At 34.2% G+C, this 15165-nt stretch overlaps 1 protein-coding gene across 12 annotated transcripts in view; it reads right to left on the bottom strand.

Moving 5' to 3' along the window:
• Positions 1-15165, bottom strand: part of Rfx3 (regulatory factor X3) — a 293033-nt gene that overhangs the window by 251558 nt on the left and 26310 nt on the right. Inside the window, exon 2 of one of the 12 annotated variants that reach the window (XM_087184009.1) lies at positions 8909-8974. The exons of the other annotated variants lie outside the window; for them this stretch is intronic. The gene's annotated coding sequence lies outside the window, so the exon portion shown is untranslated. The remainder of the gene's footprint in view (positions 1-8908; positions 8975-15165) is intronic. 12 annotated transcript variants of the gene reach the window in all.

The following is a 15165-nucleotide window of genomic DNA, read 5'->3' as shown; positions in this document are numbered from 1 at the left end:
AAGTAGTGAAACAGATTTACAACCCCCTAATTCTAAACCTCTGGCCAGATGTCACATGACTCTCCACTTTTTGAATTTTAAAAGTGATATCATATACTTATAACATCCAAGGTGGACTTAGGGGAGCAACTCATAATCACAGTACTCCTGTAGCAAAATGAATGTTCCAGTTAATGGATAAAGACCCTTAAGTGTTCTCATCGCATTCACTTCAGGCAAATTAACTTACTACAAATTTAGGAAAACTAGTAGTTATTTTCAGAGCATTTTTAATTTCAGAAATGAATATTATCTAAAGTACCTAATTTCCCTTGGAGAGTTAACGTGAGGATTAAATTATTTTATATAAGGTACTTACTCAGTGCCTGGCACATACCACTTGATAAATATTACTGTTAGAAAATGTTAGCCAGTTACAATATGAGATACAAAATGATGCAAGATATTTAAAGCAATCAGCAGACTTACAGAAGCAATGGGCAGGGGGAGGTAGGAGTAGAGGTAATGACTAGAAGAAAACCTAAGACAACTATGTCAGTGAAAATAAAACAAAATGAGAGTTGACTGACCAAAAACTAATTACAGAAAAATAATGTATCTGCCACACTCAGCATTTAAATAGGAGTTAACATTTGAAACAATTTAGAATTTTATTCCATACATGGTTTCCTACATACAACTCTATATAGCTTTCTTCCTAAAAATGGATCAAGCTTTGAAGCTTCTTGATCAAGGTAGGACCACAACTGGTTTCTTGCCGCCATGGTAGTACATGCCTGTAACCCTAGCACTTGGGAAGCCGAGGCAGGAAGATTGCTTAAATTTGAGGCCAGCCTGGGGTGTGTAGTGAGTTCAAGGCCAGAACTACATACATAGTGAAACCCTGTCTCAATAAACCCCCACCAAAAAAAATGCAGTAAATCAATTAAGTTTTCACTGACCATGGCTGGAGATGCCAAAATTTGGGCAGTTAAATAGTAAATGAAAAAAAAAATATTGAACACTATCTCCTCTTGTAAACGACTGCAGTTAAAGATCCTCTATGTTCTACTGGTTCTCCTAGTCAAGCTTCCTAGGGGAATTTTTAAATTTACATGGGGTATGAAGGAATATGGGGTATGTGACTTCTTAAGTACTACCTTTTGCTAGACATTATGTATTCTGCAGACATCCCTTTTTTAATTTTCACAAGTCTACAAGACAGGAGTTACTGTCCTCATGTCATATTAGGATACTGAATTAATAAATGGGTAAACCAGGATTCACACTGAGATTTGATTCATAAACCCATGAACTGCTTAGACCACCTTACCAAAACATACTGCTGCATCCTCACATTCTTGACTAACTTTTATCTTTTTTTGCATTTATGAAATGTTTTTAAAGTGCACACAACTCAGAATTTATACTGTCAGAATAAAGTAATTTTAGTTCTATGATCACAAATGTGACATGTTCTTGCAATTTCTATCTTAATTTAACCATAAAAATAATTTTAATATCTTCATAAGTTATAGACATTACCTTTTTTTTTTTTGGTACCGGGGATCGAACTCTGGACCTTTTACTTGCAAGGCGGCGGCAGAACCACTGAGTTAAATCCCCGGCCCCAATATTACCTTTAATTATGATTAGAAAAGTACTATACATCATTTAGCTAAGTAACTAATCACTCTGGTCTTGAAGAATTTTGTTGAGTGTAATTTACCAAATATCTGCCTAATTTCTAATTCAAGGGATCAATGACCTTTTATGGAGGGTCACCTTTATGAAAATCAAATCACTCCTTCTATAATTTAAGCTCATTTTATTTAGGTCTGGCTTTCAAAGAGATAACTTAGGTCTCTCTTTAACCTACTGTCAGCGTGCTGCCTTACTGATTTTAGATGAAAGCTTGTAACAAAAAAATTTTAAAAATACGAATAAATTTGTAAAAGAATTTTAAATCCCTCCCACTCTTTCCCAAGATTAAATAAGCAGCTTCCATGACTTTCATCTTTGCTCACTCCAGTCAATACCACTTTTGCTGCCCTTTTCTGTGTCTCTCAAATCATACCATGTTCAAAATCAACTGTGGAGAAAATAACTGCTATTAATTTAGAGTGGTTAACACTCTAAACTAAGAACTCAATAATCAAGTTGAAGGAAAACAACCATTGCCAACTTTGATATTAAACTTCAATTATGCTTATTTAAAAAAAATTGTTCAGAATGAAAACGGTGAAGTCACAACAGATCCAATGCAAATCCAGAGGATCATCAATACCTACTTCAAGAACTTGTACTCTCATAAAATGGAAAACACAGAAGAAATGGGCAGATTCCTAGATACATATGAATTGCCAAAGTTAAATGAAGAAAATATAGAAATTCTAAACACCCCAATTACAATGAGGGAAATTGAAAATGTAATAAAAAATTTACCAAGGAAGAAAAGCCCAGGTCCTGATGGCTTCACTGCTGAATTCTACAAGACATTTAAAGAAGAACTACTGCCATTACTCTTTAAACTCATCAAGGAAATTGAAAGGGAAGCAATACTTTCAAATTCATTCCTGGAAGCAAGTGTTACTTTGATTCCAAAACCAGGGAAAGACCCAACCCAAAAAGAGAACTGCAGGCCAATCTCCCTAATGAACATAGATGCAGAAATCCTCAACAAGATACTGGCAAACAGTATACAGAGGGTCATCAAGAAGATCATACACCCTGACCAAGTTGGATTTATCCCAGGGATGCAAGGTTGGTTCAACATTCGTAAATCAATACATGTAATACACTATATTAACAGAGTCAAGGACAAAAACCATATGATCATCTCAATAGATGCCGAAAAGGCATTTGACAAAATCCAACACCCATTCATGATAAAAACTCTATAGAAAATTGGAATAGAAGGCCTTTATCTCAACCTGATTAAGGCTATCTCTGAAAACCCAACAGCCAACATCATGCTAAATGGTCAAAAACTGAAAACTTTCATGCTAAAATCAGGAACAAGACAAGGATGCCCACTATCACCACTCCTATTCAATATAGTTCTGGAAACATTAGCCACAGCAATTAGAAAGAGAAAGAAATAAAAGGAATAAAGATAGAAAAGGAAGAAGTGAAACTGTCATTATTTGCTGATGATATGATACTTTACATGGAAGACCCAAAAAACTCTACCAAAAGACTTCTAGACTTAATTAACAGATTCAGTAGATACAGGGTCAACACTCAAAAAACAATTGCCTTCTTGTACACACATAACAAGACTCACTGAGAGAGAAATTAGGGAAACAATTCCTTTTACAATAGCATCTAAAAAAACGAAATATCTAGGAATCAATCTAACAAAGGAAGCAAAAGACCTCTACACTGAAAACTACAGCAACCTGAAAAACGAGACTGAGGAGGATATAAGAAAATGGAAAGACAGCCCTTGTTCCTGGGTAGGAAGAACCAATATAGTAAAAATGGCCATACTTCCAAAACTACTATATAGATTCAATGCAATGCCAATTGAAATTCCAACAATATACTTCACAGAACTAGAGAAAACAATCCAAAAATTCATTTGGAACCAGAAGAGACCTAGAATAGCTAAAGCAATTCTAAACAACAGAAACATGGCTGGGGGTATCACAATCCCCAACTTGAAACTATACTACAAAGCTACGGTGATAAAAAACAGCATGGTAGTGGCAAAGAAACAGACCTGAGGATCAGTGGAATAGATTAGAAGATAAAGAAACAACTTCAGACAGCATCATCTTCAGCCACCTCATCTTTGACAAAGGAGCCAACCACCATCATGGGAGGAAAGATAGCTACTTAATAAATGGTGTTGGAAAAACTGGATTTCAACCTGCCAAAGATTAAAACTAGACCCATACCTATCACCATGCACTAAACTAAGATCGAAGTGGATTAAAGATCTAAATATTAAGACAGAAACACTAAACCTGCTGGAAGATAAGTTAGGTAAAACTCTTGAAGACATTGGCATAGGAAAAGACTTTATGAACAAAACCTCAGTACCACAGGAACTAGCAGAAAGAATCAACAACTGGGATCTCATCTTATTAAAAAGCTTCTGCACTGCAAAAGAAACCATCAACAGAGCTAACAGACAACGTACAATGTGGGAAAAAAATTTTAGCAGCTGTACCTCAGACAAAGGACTACTATCTAGACTATACAAAGAATTAAAAAAAATCAGACACCCCAAATTTGAAGACCCAATTCAAAAATGGGCATCTGAAATGAACATACATTTCTCAGACAAAGAAGAAAAAGCAGCAAACAAATATATGAAAAAATGTTCAACATCACTGGTCATTCGAGAGATGCAGATGAAAACAACACTGAGATTCCACCTAACCCCAGAAAGTATGGCTGCTATCAAGAAATCAACCAATAACAAATGCTGGCAGGAGTGCAGGGAGAAAGGAACCCTTCTCCATTGCTGGTGGGAGTGCAGACTGGTGTGACCACTATGGAAATCAGTATGGAGATACCTCGAAGAACTAGGACTAGAGGTCCCATTTGACCCAGCTATTCCCCTGCTGGGTATCTTCCCCAAAGAATTAAAAGAATCATACCACAGTGATACATGTGCACCCATGTTCATAGTGGCACAGTTTGTAATAGCTAAAGCTTGGAAATAGCTCAAGTGCCCGTCAACTGGAAACTGAATAAAGAAGATGTGGTTTTTTAATAAAATGGAGTACTACTCAGCCATAAAGAATGAAAAACTAGAGTCCTTTATAGCTAAATGGATGCATCTAAAGGCCATACTCTTAAGTGAAATAAATAGGACACTCGTGTAAATACCAAAAAGTTTCACTAGTGTGAGAAACTGATAGTGTAAACAAGGGTTAAAATGATTAAAATGAATAACTGATAATTCGAAATAGGAAAAAAGGTCCAAAGATGAAGGGGTGAAGGGAGGGGAAGGGGAAAGGAAAGGAGGGAGAGGAAAAACCATGAGAAAAGAAAAAAAATGGAAATGATGTCTGTGTAAATAGGGAAGGGCGCACAGGTAACGGGGAAAAAATAAGAACCAAGATACATCATGTACAGGTACAAGCACCCAATGATAAATGTAAATGAATGGTATACCTAAAATGTCCCAATAAAGGAACTTAGAGAAAAATACAAAATTGTTGACTAAATCAAGTCATTTGAAGGAACTGGAGACCAACATGTTAAGTAAAATAAGCCAGACACAGAGTCAATTGAATGTTCTCTCTCATATGAGCAATCGGGGGGGGTGGGGGGGATCCAGAAAGGAATCTCATATGAAAATAGAAGAGAGATTATTAGGGAAGAGAAAGGGATGAAGAAGACAGAGTATGAGGGAAAAGGGTAATGGGGGAAATGATTGAGGAATGTTCTCTATATGTATGAATGTCAAAATGAAACCCCATTATTCTGCATAACCAATGTGCACTAAAAATACTGTTGAGATGTAGTCAATTTATAGAGTGCTATGATTTGAGTCTAAACAATTACTTTATCTTGAATTTAACTCTTATTAAATTTCATGATGGTTTTGATAAACCACAGTATTTTTCCTTGATTTGAGGATAAGAAATTTCACAGACTGTTAAAATACAAGAAGGTAAATGCTATTGGGCTAAAGTGAAAATATATTTTGGAATTCATTGTATTAAAGACCTTAGAATTCTATAAGAAGAAGAAAGAACCATTCCTAAAAATTATCATTACTTTTAAATACTACCACACCTAGAATTTTCAAAGCTCTATAAAAAGATAGTAGTTTATGGAAATTACTTACAAGAATCAACATACTTAACTACCAGAGTTCCTGTTATGAAACTCAAGCAATATTTTAAACAGCAGAAAGAGTGATGATGCTTGTTAATGTCCCTTTATACCAAAAACATAATATGAATAATAGCTTATATTTTAATTTCTATGATTTATATATACTTTTTAAACTATGGTGCTCTTTTAAAACCAACTGTCACTGGCCCTCATAAAAGCTAGTAACTTGTGTATCCTGTGCAGTATACAGTATTAAGTCAGCAAATATTACTTGAAAAGAATCAAGAGTAAAGGAAAATGCCAACAATCTAATTCTTGTTTCTGGTTCAACAATGCCAGTGGAAAAAGGAATATATAACCCTGGTGTCACTTCTAGCAAAATGCAAGAACAAAAAGAGAGATTTAGTTTGCTCTTCTGTATTTACAGTCTTTGTACAAAAGAAAGCCATGTAGAGCCATGGCTTTGAAATCTTTTTTCCCAGTGAAATATCAGTCAGTGTTACAGTAGAAAGAGACAAAAATGGAATTGCTCTGTAGGATGGCAAATTTATATGCAATCACTCCCCAGAAAATGACTGCTGAAGAATTTTTTTGATTTGAAAATAATCTGAAAATTACTAATATAATAAGAATACTAGAATAAGAGTCATAAGACCAGAGTTCACAGGCTATATTTTAAACAATCTACTTGTGTAAGCTCAAAAGTGCTTCTTAACTATTCTGTCTCAGTTTCCTCATTCAAGGAGATAATCCCTACCCCATACAACTGACCAATTGAGAAAAGTTAAACAAGACATGACCTGTATGCAGAAGAACTTCGTAAGTTATGACCTACCAAATGATTACAATGTGTTATAATTACTATGCTATAAAACATGTTTCCTTGCCTCCACTCCTCTCCCCAAGAAAGTTCCTTATTTCACAAACAACAAAGGAGACAAGGCAATCAAAACAAGGCCCAAATAACAGCCCATTAAAAGGAAAAAAGTTAGGACAGACCCATGTGAAACTGTGCTCTTCTGCTTCTCTCAGGATAATTTAAAATATGTTCATTTCTCACAACTTTCCCAAGAGGATCCCACCATCACATCAACCAATTTATTACTTTTAAACTATTTTTAATAAACATATTTGTAAGCACTGTTTATAGAAGAATATGATGGAAACAATTTTCTTCAGATCCACACAAGCTCTTACAATTATAAAGTATGATATCAATGTCCAGAGTCAGATGCTCTCAATCATAAAAACTGAGTGATAAGAATAAAGAATGTTAGATAGGTTTAATAAAAATTACTCAAAGGGTTTGACAAATATGATGAAGTTGTAAGATTTCCTAGGAAAAGAGTTTCAAAGAAATGGTACTTTAAATGTATTATCTGTGATAAAAGTTATTATAGCTCATTAAATTATACCTCCTACTCATAAATGCATAGTTCTTTGTTATAAATCATGTTGTAAGGGACTCAGGCACCAACTACTTACCTTTCTTGCAACCTTATATCCATAATAAAATTTTGGAAAACACATAGGGAAATTTTTGGTACACCTTGTGGAGGCCTTTTATAAAACCACAAGTTAGAAATGGAGGCTATAGTTCCACCTTATTTCTCTCGAGCCTTGCTTTTCTTAACTAGAAAGAAGACTGTAAATATTTATCTTCTTATAGAAGCTGAAGATCTTCCCAATGTCACAAGCCACTTAGAGTGCATATATCAAATTCAAATAAGAGGCTATATGGTCCCTCTGACAGTTCATAAATTCTAGTTCATCATCATACCTTTGGTTAGAATCCTATAAACAAAGTTTTTGTAACTAAGAAACTAGAAAATATTTATATATTTTTAAGATAAATTACTTGGGCTGTGGGTGAAGCTCAGCAGTGGGACATTTGCTGAGTACGTATAAGGCCCTAAATTCAATCCCTACCACTGCAAAAATTTAATGTATTCTTAAATCACTAGATTATATACTCTTACAAAAAGTAAACCACATGATTATCTTAAAATAATACCATTTGTAATCATACAGGCGTCATTAGAAAAAAGCAAGAAATGGCAAAATAACAGTTTTATCATCCTGAATGGGCTAGCAATTGCATTTCAATGACTTGGAAAAGTTAGAAGTAATTTTGGGCAAACATCATCTCTAAAACCAATGATGATGAATAGCCTACAAGTACTCAGAGACACTATACCTGACCCTTTGTTCCTCCATTCACACATCCCACATTCACTCCTGCTCTTTTCACATTTCTAAGTGCCGATACAAGGCCTCTCTTTAAGTAGTATGTGTAGTGGAAGCACAAATTTGCAAAACCAAACTGCTGCATCTTCTTGTAACCAATCCATTACTGATTTGAAGAATTATGACATCAGCAATATGTTAACCAATTATTCTACCACTGGTGTGTATGTATCCCATCTCTGGCCAAATTTCATAAAGTTAACTTATTATTTTCTTACCATACCAGAGTAAGGCATTTCATAAAGTTAACTGCTATTATTTCTTACTAGAACTTATTTTGATATTTATTGGAGTTTGGCAATCTACAAATGCAGAGAGTATGTATACTTACTTGACTTCCATTTAAGAATGCCAAATCCAGATATTATGCAGGGTGACACCTGGGTATCCATGGGATAGGAAAGACTAATTTAAGAGTGTTATATTTGTGTTGTCATTAAACCTCCCTAACCCTGACACGTTTCTAAAAATGGCACATTATAGAAACTTCAATGCTCTTTCTCATTTCCCTGTAAAGTCTATGTAATAGTCGTATTTTAAATGCAGCATCTCTATAGTTCTATGCGAGGCAGGTGTGGGAGGAGCCAGGTGGGAGATGGAAGTTCTAGCACAGTTTCTATAGCACCACCGAAAGCTGAGTTATCTGAAGCATTTAGAAATAAAAAATAAAAACACATAATAATATAAAAGATAATCTATGCCTGTTTTCTCTAAAATATATACGGTAAAGAAAATAAAGCTCTTCAACATATTAACTACTGTCAGCAACCAAAAAAGAATCTATTTTAAAATCTTAAATAGAAATAACTAAAAGTACTCAAACATGAAATCCCATATGACAGATTAAAATATTCAATGTTTATAGAAAACGTCATCAAATTACCTCATATTTTTTTCATGAGCCATACTCAATGTTAGCTACCATAAAATGCCAGAATGATCAACTGACCTGAAATATTAAAAGCAAGAACAATTAGATTAAAAATAAATTATTCCATATTTAGAGGCTAAATGATTAAGTTACTGATTTTGTGGATAAGCATTGCCGTATACCAAAATTATTTTTAAAGTGTTTATCTGCATGACTACATTTTAAAATGTTTCTTATTTAGCCAAAAATTAATGGGGGGGGGCAGCGGAGATTTAGCTCAGTGGTGCCACACCTGCCTTGCAAATGCAAGGTCCTTAGTTTGATCCCTGGTACCTGAAAAAAAAAATTAATTTTGACTTTATCAAAAAGGACAGAAAATATTTCTTTTCAAAGTATTCAAATTCTAATAAAAAATAACATTGCTTTAATACTCAGGATAAAATAAGGGAAAATAATGAGGAAAGGATTCTTTGAAAGAATAGGCATTTTTCATTGTAAGGATAAAATAACAAACAATTCTGGACATAAGTCTAACTTCCTGTACTTAAAACTGAGTAGATTAACAGCTGACATATTTGTTCATTTTTTAAAAATAATTATTTGTTTCTTAAAAATAAATAAGCAATAAATGTGTGAACAGGTCACAAAGCTGAAGCAATTAATAAGACATTATTATTTGGTTTCAGGGAAATTATTTGAAAAGGAGAAATCGTACTGAGCACAGTGGTACATACTTATAATCTGAGCCACTCCTCAGATTGAGACAGGAGGATCTCAAGTTCCTGGCTAGTAAGACCCTGTCTAAAAACAAAATATAAAAAACTAAGGATGTATCTCAGTGCTCCCTGGATCCAATCACTAGTACCAAACAAACAAACAAAGAGAGCAACAGAGGTAAAATTCTTTGGGTCAGGGGAGCAAAAGAACAGGAAAGAATTTTTTTAAACTAATATACTTTATTAGCTAAAACATAAATTTAGGGTGGCAATAATATAGAAAAATATACTAATGTCTGTTCATTTGTGTCTGTTTATATCTTTTCTTACCCTAAATTTGGCCCATGATATCAGAGATCAATTTAGTACAGAGTATATCTGATAGTCAAATATCAACAGCAACATAGCTACTTAGCATGATTTAGTTTTGTTTTCTATTTTTCCTTAAAGCTACAAGTGACATTAAGTGACAGTTGTCATAATTTTTTATATTGGCCCATTAAACTTAAAAAATAACAAAGTAAACAAGCACAGCTGAGCATATATGAACAGGCTACAGTCTAAATACACATACAGTATTTGGGGTTATGTGAACAAGGCAAGGATCACCAAAATAATCACATCTGTTTATTATGTGTTTAGGTGATTGTAAGTCAGATGCAGCAAAAGTGAAATAATCTATACTAATTAACACACCCAAGTTCTCAAAAAGAACATGGCAATTTTAACACTATGATCAGATTTTCTTGCTACTTTACTGTATATTTCCCAACATGAAGTATTATACATATTTATTATTATAAAGTAAATGACTAAACATTTTGCAATAATTTTTAAATGCAAATCTATATTTAAATGTTTGTAAAAATTAATTCTATCTGCTCCTTTAATTCTAATCCTTTTCTCTAACCACCCTCCCCCACAACTACTTGTCAATGTGTGGTTAGAAAATTTAGGCTAATCTGCACTTTTCCGAATCCTCTTCTCCTCTCCAAACAGATTAAGAAAAAAAAAGAACAACAATTAACTCCTCTTTAAAGATCGTTCACTGTTCCTCATCTCCTGCTACTACCAAAATTACTCAGGATTTCTCGTTTCTAAATTACCGCAATTTCCTTAACCACCTTACTGTCCACTAATGTAAATCTGTCTTTGTTATCCATTTTACCTTAAAACCCAATTTCTTAAAGCCTGCTTTTGTATAATATTCAATTATTCATTTTTAAAAGATCAGCTATGTTGGGTATAACATACACAAAAATTAAATTACATCTTTCTCATCCATGATAAGTTCAGACTCCCATGCCTATCACAGTAAGATCCCTTCTCCCTAACATCCAATGTTCTATATTGGTTCCATAACAGTTTATTTTTCATCAATCCTCTCTATATTCTGTAATGAATTTCTTTCCATATCTCATAAAATTATTCAAAATATCTTTATCATGCCCTTCAATCCCTATTGTGTCACTACTGTATGCTTGGCAAGGTGACTAGATGTAGGAGGATATTACTGAGAGCAAACCAGGATTATTTACCATTCTATCTGTTCCCAGATACTTATGGCCCTTTTTAAGTGATTCGAGAATTCTTCTAAAACTCAGTGATCTTTCATCTCTTTCACTTTCGTTTATTGTACTCCACAAATAATAGTAAAACAGCCTGCATCTGTATGACAAATGGTCACTTCCAGCATCACCCAGAGGGTAGGCCAAGAGGGGTCATTGCCCTGGGCCTTGCACTTTCAAGAGCCTGCTAACACCCTATCGCCAGGTACCTCTTCATGATGCAGAAAGCCTTCCCAGCCAGGGTTATGGTGACTCCTCTAAATTCTACCTCAGCAGCTTCTCAAGACCCCAGATTGCATAGCAATGAGCTACCACCCTGGGGCACACAGACATACAGGTATATCCACCTGGTGGTCCAAGAGGTTGTTGTCAAGGGATAGCTCACAAGTGGTGGGACAAGGTTGCTTGGTGGATGGGCATATGAACATACTATATTAAAGATCCTCAGATATAGGGGAAAAGAGGTAACCTGCAGGACAGGGAACAAGGTGACAGAGGGCCAAGTCTCCTTTTGCCACTATGTTCTAAAACAGAACTGAAAAATATGAGAATTCTAAATGGTATCCATCTCATTATAAAGCTGTATTGGTCAAGTTAGGAAGCAAAAGTATATTTTATTTAAGTTTTTCAGCTGATTTGCAACACTCAAGTATGTACAAATATAATTAAGTATACTTCCATTCATACAATTATTCCTATTGGTTAGGGATGGGATTCGTTTCCATATCCTATTTCTACCCACTAAATAATAGTGATTACAAAAGCATCATCATCAGTAATAGTAAATATTATATTTTTTAACATCTTTCACTGCAAGTCCTGGCGTAATAACATGCATCTAGCTCAGTGATGGCAAACCTTTCAGAACTTTCAATGATATAAACAGCTCACTGTGGCAAGCGTGCCGTAAGTCACCACCACGGATCTAGCCTATGCTGGGCTCTTTCACAACCCTTTGCAATATTACCCCTAGCTGTTACTTATATCTTACCCATAAATTGAAACCAAGAGAATAGCAGGATTCCAACCTAGATTTTTCTGAATTAAAAGGGCAAATTCTTCACCTTATACATCCTTTCAGAAGTTTATCTGATTTCAGACCCCTGTTTAACAAACTTACACAGATCTGCCAGATTAATCACCCTAATGGGACACTTTCATTTTCACACTGGATGCTATTTTAAAAATATACACTAGCTGGTTATGCTCTAATCAGTTAACTTCCAAATTCTAAACCTTTTCTTTTCTACTCCATCTGTTTCATTATTTTCCCCCAAATTCCAAACTCTATACCGAAATTAAACTTGCCTCTACCTCAGTCATGTGTACACCTCTCCTCACAGCCAGTATAACTGTAAAACAACATTTAAGATCCATCTCATAGCATACCTTCTCCTTGAAAATGTCCTTAACTATTCAAATACAGAAATTTTTCAATTTCTCTATGTCCTATTAGTATTTTTTTGTTTTGTTTTTGTTTTTTGATACCAGGGATCGAACTCGGGTCCTTGTGCTTGCACAGCAGGCAGCGAAACCACTGAGCTAAATCCCTGGCCCTCTATATTCTATTGACAGTCATCAATCAACACATAATTAGGCCATATGCTTAACACAATGAGAACCGCAAAATATATCGCATATATTTTAAATTCAAATGATTTTATGGAGTTAATCTTATTGGAAGGCAATACCAGAAAGACAGGTAAAATGACTCTACAGATAAGTCCTGGCTGAAAATCCTGTCTTGATCATACACTTCAATAGACTTTGGTGCTAAGTTTACACCAGTAAGTAATAAATAGCAGGGGGTTTTTGTTATTGTCGTGGTTTTAGGATAAACAGAGTTTTGGTCCTGGAAACTCTACATATTTTAAATTTATTGAGAACCCCAAAGAACTTTGTTCCTGTGTGTTGTATGTCACCATATACTGGTAACTGTTTAACAACCAACTTTTATCACTTCCCTCACCACCCTCAAAAAGCAGGATTTATTGCTTCTGCTCATTTCCATGGCATAAATATTCCCATCATGGTGACTTTCAAGCTAGCAATGTATCATCCTAAATGCCCAGTTAAGAAGACAGGACCAACTTTGGTCTCTCAAACTGGTAAGCATAAGCTTCAGAACATCACTAGTTATACCTAGCCATACTCATCATATTAGAAAAGTGGAGAAATATAGTAGCTATTCATTAAGTAATTTTAAAATACATAACAGTAGTAAAACCAATAAATGCTGCATAAAAAAAAAACTTTGTTATAAAAAAGACCTTACCAACTGAGTCTGGAGTAGTTCACTAGATCAATTAGTTTTTCTTACCTACCAATGATCTCAAAATGAAAAATTCTAACTTCATACTTTACTAAAGTCTTGCTATTTCATATGTGTGTGGTGTAGATTAACATGTACATAAATGTATATGTATAAATATATTTTACATCAATGAGTCAAAGTGCTAAGAATATCAAGAAAAAAAGCTAACTACAAAGTAAAGAACATCTCCATTTTTTGTGGAAAAAAATTCTATGCAGTGAGAAAAATTTATGAAGCTAATATCTAAATCTTCACTGAACTGGACATAATATTCAATCATAAAAGGTACAATTATATTCTACTTTTTTACAAGTGGACATCATGCAAGGTAAGTGAGTTTCATATTCACTGATGTCAAAAGTGACTATCAGAAAGCAATTACAGGGCCTGGGATTTAGCTCAGTGGGTTCACCGCCTGCTGCACAAGCACAAGGACCCAAGTTCGATCCCCGGTACCAAAAAAAAAAAAAAAGTAAGCAATTAATTTTAATTCTAAATTCAAAATTCTTGAATTAACTATTTTGACAGTATTTGATTCTTTAAAATGTCATCAAACAGTTTAACAGTATAAGCACCTAAGGTACACTCAGAAAAAAAAAAATCATTAATTTAAAATGTGCAGAACTATGGGCAATAACTAGTGGTTCTACCTGAGAGAGTATCTGTATAATATTAAGTGCTGTTTCTCTTGGTTCTGAAAGTATCACTTTAGCCTAGTACTCTTCTCACTTGTAAAATATCAAGGCATTAAATGCATTCTGTATCTGTTTCCTTTCGTTAAGCCTGGGCTGAAATTACTTTCCTCAAAGAAATGAAACAGGATACTCAAGGCCTAAACCAGTTTAATCCCATTAGGTACTTTAAACTATTAATGTACTTCAAACCACTTCTATTCTTTTACACATTTTCTTCTCATTAAATTAAATGCATTTATGTTCACTTAAGCAATTAACAAAATATATTAAAATTTAAGCTATATTTAAAAAATCAATAAGCATGTTGAACATTTTTTTAAGAGGTAGGCCAAAAACCACCAAAGGTAATCAGTTTTATGTGACTCTATTGTTGCCTTACTTTTTCTCAACAGAAACTAAAATCTTTTTCATTTCTCTTATATTAATAATGAAAGGTGCTAACACAAACCTGGGCAATTAAGTCATTTCTGCGTATAGATTTTTACATGGGAAAAAAATTTGACACAGGCTAAGCTTCTTTGTATACATTACTGAAATAACTAAATCTGCTCTCTTCTAAATAGTTCCCTTTGTGTAGGATAGTATTTCACAGGTTCATGTATACTTTCCTGCTCTTGAAATCTTTAACAATCCTGCCCCAAGATTTCAATCTGTGAATGAGAGGGGTCACTTTATACAAGTTTACTCAAAATAATTCCTAACCACTGATAGATACAGGAACATGACTTAATATACAGTACACAGCATCACTTTTTAAAGTTTTTATTTTTATTAAGTCCAGTTCTATGTTACTATTTTCAGCTGCTACCCTTTCCTGTAAAACTCTCTTCATATCCTACATAAGAACTGAGCCAGAAAAATGAAAATGACAATGTTAGCTACTGGCTGGAGTGGTTAATTCTAGAATGCCATGTTAAACTCTTTTACATACACTCATCTCATTTCATTTTTCACTCTATCTTTCATTTTATAATCT

Source organism: Heterocephalus glaber, unplaced genomic scaffold, assembly GCF_053883595.1.
Source record: "Heterocephalus glaber isolate CG9 unplaced genomic scaffold, H.glaber_assembly_v1.0 deba00001481, whole genome shotgun sequence".
Taxonomy (NCBI): domain Eukaryota; kingdom Metazoa; phylum Chordata; class Mammalia; order Rodentia; family Bathyergidae; genus Heterocephalus; species Heterocephalus glaber.
Note: the sequence above shows the minus strand (reverse complement) of the source record. Positions and strands in the feature narration are given on the sequence as shown.